General features: G+C 41.0%; 4 non-coding genes across 4 annotated transcripts; all 4 read left to right on the top strand.

Annotated features, from left to right (window-relative positions):
- The first annotated feature begins 1,868 nt into the window (after positions 1-1,868).
- On the top strand, positions 1,869-1,940 carry trnaq-uug (transfer RNA glutamine (anticodon UUG)). The gene has a single exon. It is a non-coding gene; the product is annotated as a tRNA-Gln (tRNA).
- Positions 1,941-2,227: 287 nt separating this feature from the next.
- On the top strand, positions 2,228-2,299 carry trnaq-uug (transfer RNA glutamine (anticodon UUG)). Its single transcript has one exon. It is a non-coding gene; the product is annotated as a tRNA-Gln (tRNA).
- Positions 2,300-2,781: 482 nt separating this feature from the next.
- trnaq-cug (transfer RNA glutamine (anticodon CUG)) lies at positions 2,782-2,853 on the top strand. Its single transcript has one exon. It is a non-coding gene; the product is annotated as a tRNA-Gln (tRNA).
- Positions 2,854-3,498: 645 nt separating this feature from the next.
- On the top strand, positions 3,499-3,570 carry trnaq-cug (transfer RNA glutamine (anticodon CUG)). Its single transcript has one exon. It is a non-coding gene; the product is annotated as a tRNA-Gln (tRNA).
- Positions 3,571-8,185: the final 4,615 nt, after the last annotated feature.

The following is an 8,185-nucleotide window of genomic DNA, read 5'->3' as shown; positions in this document are numbered from 1 at the left end:
TGTGTCATGTTGTCATGTTTATTTATTAGGCTATTTACGTTACAAACGCGCTCCGTTAAATGGTTTGAATTTCGTACGTCCTGTACGTGTCAGCCGACGAATGCTAATATTATCTATTAAGTCAGGTCAAAGTTTTATGAAATCATAACAGAGTTATCTTAAGTGGGTTTTTGGGGGGTTATCTGTGAATACAGCGAATGGTGAGTATTTACATATTTATCACAGTGCTGTTTTACGTAATATGGAAGTGAAGTGAATGTCATTGTGTCATGTTGCCATTTTGATTCACTTAGGAATCTACAATGACGAAATTTTCAGTTTTCACCTGGAAAGCACTTTTATGCGACCCCTGGGGTTTTATAGGGTTATTACAATATTAAAAGGCCAATGAACCTGCCCTCATTGTCATGCACTTATGTTGTTTTCATGCATTTTAAAAATGTTCATGCATTTATGTCACCAAAGGCACTGTCTTCAAAATCAAAATCCCACAAGGCGATGACAGACTCAGAGTGGATGCCACGCCTGAGGAAGTTTGCAGGCGCTGGGGCCTGGCCTGCCAGCCAGGGAAACAGGCCAGCTCCCAGGCAGAAGAAGTGGCATGACCTGTATCAAAAGGTGTATATACTAACTGTTATTTTTAGATTGAGAAGTATCCATGGATGTCACATGGACAGAGATCTTTGTTGGGTGGTGTGAGGACATGTATGTGTGGATTCCACACTCAGAAGGTAACACTGGTCAATTTACAACTCAAGTAGTGTGTGCATACATATGTTCACAAACTAATTAGTTGCATGTCTACTTTGTCATAAAGGAACAGCCAGCTGCAGCAAATGTTGCACAGGGATCGGCAGGGCAACAGACGATGGGTCCAGTTCTCCATGGTGCCACGGAGCAACAAAGTTCAGCAGGCGGCGAGGTTCATAAGAAGCAACCAACACTGAATTTGTCAATGGTATTATATATCAGTGTATATTTATAAAAGGTTCACAAACTAATTAGTGATGTTTCTACTCTATCTTACACCAACAGCCAGCTGCAGCGAATATTGCCCAGGGATCCACGGGCAACAGACAGCAACAGCGAGCCCTGTTCTCCATGGCGCCGTGGATCAACAAGGTTCAGCTGGCAGTGATGTCATTAAGAAGCGACCAACATTAAATTTGGCAATGGTATTTAGAAAATTATTCACACTCTTCACAAATTGACTATAAATGTTTTGTTCACTGAATGATAGTTTGACAATATAGCCCTCTCATGACATGGCCCTTTGCTTTGTTGCCTTTCAGTTTAACAAGCCAAGATTTGGTGGTGCGCATGTCGCGGCAGCAAAGCCAAACCTCGGTGCTGCCAGAAAAGTAACAAAGGTAAGTAGAGATCAAATAGCAACTGTTTAATTTGAGTTTTTAATACAAGTTACTTAGACTGAATGTTTTACAGACCCAAGTCACCGATCCCACCGAGCCAACCACCAGTTCTCCAGCCAGCATTGCTGTCCCAGTAAGTAATGATACAACCCACTTTTCAAATACAGTTTAAGTATTTGTATTTCTACACATTATTTTCTGCAAGGTTATGAACAGTATCAAAAGCTCTTCATATCAGAAATGACACATGAAACCTCAAAAATATTGGCTGTATGAAATAATAATTTAAGGTTTGATTGTGTTGTAAATTGTGATTTCATTTTAACAAATGTTATTCTCTTACAGGCTCCAGTCCCTGAGACAGTTCAAGCTTCAGTCCCTGTCCAGAATCCCACTGCAGTGTGTGCCTCTGTGCCTGTAAGTAATATATTGTTTCCCAGGCAAAGTTTTATTGCTGCCCTTGGGTCATATTGAGGTATTCTCAGTGGTTTTTCAAGTGGTTCCATGGTGTAATGGTTAGCACTCTGGACTTTGAATCCAGTGATCTGAGTTCAAATCTCAGTGGAACCTAACTTAAAGTTGGACTATAGATACACTCAAAAAGCATACAGAGTTGTTGTTTAAGATATCCATGTGCCAATGTCTCTGTTTCATCTGATCTGATCAGTGGACAGCTATAAGTACAAGTGTAAACATACCCAGACCACATTCAAAGTTGTTCTCCACATCCTGATTTACTGAACTTCGGTATGATCTATGATCTCTTCTCTCTAAAAGCAGCTCTGACATCCCTCTCCTGGGCAAAGTTTTATTGTTGCCCCTGGGTGGTCGTGAGGTATTCCCAGTGCAGGTCAAGTGGTTCCATGGTGTAATGGTTAGCACTCTGGACTTTGAATCCAGTGATCTGAATTTAAATCTCAGTGGAACCTAACTTAAAGTTGGAATATAGCTACACACGGAAAGTATACAGACCTGCTGTTTAAGGTATCCATATGACAATGTCTCATCATCTTAGCCCAATTGGACAGCTATAAGTACAAGTGTAAACACACCCAAGACACATTGTGGATCATTGTGGATGTAGTTAAGATATGAGAACAGACCACGTTCGAAGGTATTCTCCACATACCTTCAGCAGTGTGAACACAAATGTGTCCTGCATTGCCTAATTAACTGATGTCCTCTATCACAGGCTTTAATCCCAACACTCTGAATACCTGTAAAGTCTTCTATCCCTGAATTTCTGCATTTCATTTGTTCCACTTATTTATACTTTTTTTTTTTTTTATAAACTTATAAATTTCAGCAATAATGTCACAATCTTATCACAAGGTTGATACCAACTGCGATGCATAATCTTGGTGGTTCACGTTTCGAACTGTCCCACTATAGTCTGAAAGAGGAGTGTAGTGGTTCCATGGTGTAATGGTTAGCACTCTGGACTCTGAATCCAGCGATCCGAGTTCAAATCTCGGTGGGACCTGCTTTTGAGAAGTTGTACAGGCACTAATCGGGCAGTTAACAGCAGATAGTTATGGATCAACGTATGACCGATAAAGCAGGTAACTATTATACATGGAGAATATGACAATCATAAGATCTTTGACACATAAAAGGTGAAAAGATCTCAAGATGTTTCCCCTTAGAAGATCTCTCCACAGGATTCCCAAACTGTCCATGCATAATGACGTGAAGAGTCCTTTGTTTGAAGGGGATGAAAGTACTTAACTTAATTAAAAGTACAAGTGTGAACACACCCAAGACATATTGTGGATGTAGTTAAGACCTGATCTCACAGTGGAGAAGGTGTTCTCTACATACCTTCAGCAGTGTGAACACAAATGTGTCCTGGATTGCCTAATTAACTGATGTCCTCTACCATAGGCTTTAATCCCAACACTCTGAATGACTGTTAAGTCTTCTATCCGTAACCCCTGGATTTTGCATTTCATTTGTTCCACTTTTATTCTCTAAAAAACTGCACAGAGTGTAAAAAAATAAGATTATTGGTGCTAAATTTCAGCAATAATGTCACAATCTTATCACAAGGTTGATACCAACTGCGATGCATAATCTTGGTGGTTCACGTTTCGAACTGTCGCACTATAGTCTGAAAGAGGAGTGTAGTGGTTCCATGGTGTAATGGTTAGCACTCTGGACTCTGAATCCAGCGATCCGAGTTCAAATCTCGGTGGGACCTGGTTTTGAGAAGTTGTACACGCACTAATCTGGTAGTTAAGAGCAGATGTTTATGGATCAATGTGTGACCAACAAAGCAGGTCACTATTATACACAGAGAATATGACAATCATAAGATCTTTGACACATAAAAGGTGAAAAGACCTCAAGATGTTTCCCCTGAGAAGATCTCTCCACAGCATTCCCAACCTGTCCATGCGTCATGACACGTGTGAAAATGTCTCTGTCTTATTATCTGATCACAAGTGGACAGGTATAAGTGCTCATGGCACGTCCTCAGCGAACTGGGTAGGGTTCACTTGACTTTGCTCTGTGTCGCGCTGCCAGATTAAGAAATGAAAGCCCTAAATGACTACATTTTGAAATGCCTAAACAGCCTATCTGTGTATGATCCTACCCTATTTGCAGGTGCGCGAGGCACTGCAAGCCACAGACACACCTTTGGTCCCTAGTTTGGCTGCAAGCACACTGAAGTATGCTGAGATTCACTAGGGTGCACAGTGCCAACCCTAAAGCGTTTGTCTCCAGAAGTGAGACACTGACAGCACGGAAATAATGTCACATGATGATATTACACCTGTGGCCACAGCTCCACAGGTTTCTAGGTGAATGTGAGACTTAACAGTGGACCCATCTCCTAACTGGTACCTTATCTTACAAAGTTGCCTACTCCAGCTTCAAACTGTTCAGAACTTCATGCTGAATGGAGAGAGCAATAATGATGACAGTGGTAGTAGAAGTGAATGCTTGATGCTGCTTTCTCTGGCTCAGAGAACTGGAGCACTTCTCTCACACAGGAAGTGAGCGGTCTGGTCTGTCTGGACTACAGAAGCAAGGTGTTGCTTCCCCTCTGGTAGCTGAGGCCTGGCCTGTGTTGAAATGTGTGTTAACTGCGTGTGTGTTTGGTCCTGACATACACTCGTTGGTCTTGTTAGCACTTGTTGAATGTGTCACCTGCAGCTGCTGGCTAAATGACAAACCCTCTGTAGCTGGTGGAAGGGTCAGACAAACACATGCTAATCACAGCTGGACTCCAGTCGATAAATATAACAAGCTGAAAGGGAAACACTTGTTCCTGTGTCTCTGGTAAACTGTTTTGAATCTCTGCAGCTGCTTAAATCTTGAACTGTTGAACTATATCTTTCATGATCCGTCCAGGCCCCAAGTTTCAGGCTTACACACTCAGCTGCCACCTGACTACAACAGTCTAAATCCTCCCTTCATGAAGATTATAATATTCAGCGCTTGTTGAAACTGTTTTAGAGAGGTGGAGGCTGCAGCTTCTGTTGAGCTGCATTGCATCATATTAAGAGGTGCTACTAATATTTAGTCTACCCTCATTGATGTAAATGGGGCAGCAGGGTTTTCTTCCACAGTTTCGTCAGGTTATTTTGGGGGAGAGGTAGGAATTTCACTTTGCAGTTTCTGTTCATTTCAAAGATTTGTTTCCACTGACTATCAACCTTGTTTGCAGATATGGTTGCAACTACAGCCAGCAGCTAACTAGCTTAGCTTAACATTAATAATCAAGCAGAGGGAAACGGCTTCCCTGGCGCTGTAGAAAGTGAAAGTTGCCCCTACCAATATCTGTACAGCTCTGAATTTCATTTGTTTAACGCATACACAAACAGAAATGTAGAGACAACTGTTTGTGGTTTTACAGTTCATCATAGGATATAGATATTTTCAATATATATACAAATGTTACTATGGGTATATTTTATAAACTTATATTTTCATATATCCAGAGGATGTATATATGTGATAATAATATATCCCCTTTCATACATACAGTATATGTGTCACAGCCTGCTATGCCTCTGTCTCACTCTCCACTCTGCCACACCTCCTAATCAGCCTCACTGTCCTCACCTGTTGCCCCCAGCTGCACTCTATCTCACTCTATCCCCAGCCTAGTCCATTGGCAATGGTGACAATTCCTCTAACCAGGAAGTAATATACACCTGTAGATCACAGCTGAGCTGACATTCATCGGTGAGATGGCTGACAATGATGTAGTTTAGTCAGGTCAATGTAAAGGAATTCTTCTTCTCTAGTTCTTATGGACAATCCATTTAGTCATATACTGTCTACAACTTACTTACATACTATATTCTCTTTGTTTAATTTCTTTTCAATGAGGTGATATGGTGTTTGTCAAAAAGAAATTAATCAAAAGAAGCCACACACACACACACACACACACACACACACACACACACACACACACACACACACAGGGCGTCCTGTGTCTCAGATGGTGTGGACTGGAGTCTGACATCAGAAACTTGGTGTGTGACTGTAAAAATGTTTGTACAGAGGGTAAAATTAAATCCATAAAGCTCTCCTTCTGGGAATATGAACATGGTTGACTGAGTTTCATGGTGATCAGATTATGGGGTGGGACATATAAACTTCCTTATAGACACATCTATACGTATATATATTTAATATACACGTACAAATGTTCAAATTTACTTTTTTAATTAACCATTTTTAGTTACTTAGAAAAATGGCATAACCCAGTAGTTCTTTTATTTTGAGTTAATATTCTTCTACACTGCAATTCAGAAATGTTTCAAACTAACAAACTAGCAAAGCATTGCCAGGCCAACCGTGGGAGAAAAGCCTCCACAGATTGTTGATAATATCATTTGGCACCGTCACTTCAAATACATCTCATCTGTTGCAGAAGATTCATCAGCACGGTTTTATCCTCCTGCAGGGTTTTATCAGTCTGCTGTCAGGCGGCTTTAAATCCTGTCCATGTGGTTTCTGTCCTCCTCTTTCATCTCCACTGCCTGACCTCTGCCATTAGCCGCTCTGCAACAGCACCATACTGTATAGCTGTCAGCACCGTGGATCCATTATTTACACTGCTACCATCTGAGAGGGAAGCCATCTCCAGCATCATGTTACAGATGGGAGGGGAACATATATGCATGTAAATACACAGAGAGGGAGAGAGGGGGAAATGAATTTCAAAAGTAAAGGATGAGAGGAGGATGGAAGCTGGAGGGAGTGATGGAAGGATGAAAAGAGGAAGTCAGATGAGAGAGAGTGGGACTCAGCAATGTGCCATTCCATCTTTGCATTATTTATTTGTGCATATATCATGTCACAGTGGCTGTGACACGAACAACAGACAGTGCAGAGAGAGTCTCTCTAAACCACTTTTACATTTGGCTTCAATGAAAAAACTCAATGTTATAGAATCTCCACAATAAGGTCTGGAGAGCCATACAAGCCTGATGCTTGCAGGCTTTACTTGTAATATGGTTATACACTCAGCTGTCATTTTATTAGGAACACCTAACTAAAATGAATGCAGCCTAATACAATAAAATAAAATGAAAATAAAGTCCTACAAGAAACCCTCCTTCATGAAGGTTGTAATGTTTCTGTTTTTGTTGAAACTGTGTTAAAGACTTTAGTTTGTGATGCTGTTGAAGTGGCTAAACTTCAGGGGTCGCAATAAGGACAAAAAGACCTGTATGACCAGCAACTTTCTGCTGTTAGACTTGAACCAAAATGAAGTTATTGTGCTTGGCCACAAACAATTCAGAAACACATTATCACTATTAATGATATACTTACTCTAGATGGAATTGCCCCGGCCTCCGGCACCAAGGTGTGTCCTTCAACTGCCATATAAAACAAATTTCAAGGACGGCCTTTTTTTTTTCACCTACGCATTACAAACATCAGATACATGCTGATGCATAAAACTAGTCCATGCTTTTGTTACCTGTAGGTTGGATTATTGCAATCCAGCCTCTAAAGACTCTTCTGCAAGTGCACTGATAACTACAATTACTGCCTCATGGCTGCGTGCCTCCGCCAACAGACTAGTTACAGATTACATCCCTTATTATCCAGAGTCATATGACATTTTGTCATAATTGCTGCGTAAAGTCTTGAGTAATGTCTAAAAGTTGTTTTGTGAGGTCAAACTGACCTTTAACCTTTGACCATCAAAGTGGAATTCCGTAGTAGTTCAGTCAAGGCGTTACTGAGATATTGTGTCCACGAGAATGGGATGGATGGATGGAGAGACAGATGGACGGACAACCCGAAAACAACAATATCTGCTCTCTGGCACAGAGGCATTAAAACTAAGAAAAGGGATCATATCTCTCCTGTGTTAGCTTCACTGTCTGCCTGTAAAATCCAGAGTAGAAATTAAAATCCTTTACCTCATCCACAAAGCTGTTAGTGGTCAGACACCATCATATCTTAAAGATCTTAAAGAGACCCACTTGTGCTTCCTACATTTAAGATTAGGCTTAAAACCTTCCTTTTTGATAAAGCTTATAGGGCTGACTCATCCCTTAGACATGCTGCTTTAGGCCTAGACTGCCAGGGGACATCCCATGATGCATCAAGCTCCTCTCTCTTCCTCTTCCCTCTCTACATTTGATAAAACAATAAATTTAGAGATTGACATTGGGGGTTGGGGGTTATTCCAGTTCATCCTGTTGGGAACACGAATCCAGCCAATAATTGTTGAGATATTTCGGTCTGTGTTCAGTATGGTGCACCATCTAATCCACTCTGCTGTCTCCAGAGCCACATCATTATTATGACTGAAAGAATCTGAACATGAGGACAGTGAT

The sequence above is a fragment of the Seriola lalandi genome, unplaced genomic scaffold (genome assembly GCF_002814215.2).
Source record: "Seriola lalandi dorsalis isolate HSWRI2012SDOR001 ecotype SW California unplaced genomic scaffold, Sedor1 jcf7180002054688, whole genome shotgun sequence".
Taxonomy (NCBI): Eukaryota; Metazoa; Chordata; class Actinopteri; order Carangiformes; family Carangidae; genus Seriola; species Seriola lalandi.
The sequence above is the reverse complement of the archived record's forward strand: the minus strand, read 5'-3'. Positions and strand labels throughout refer to the sequence as shown.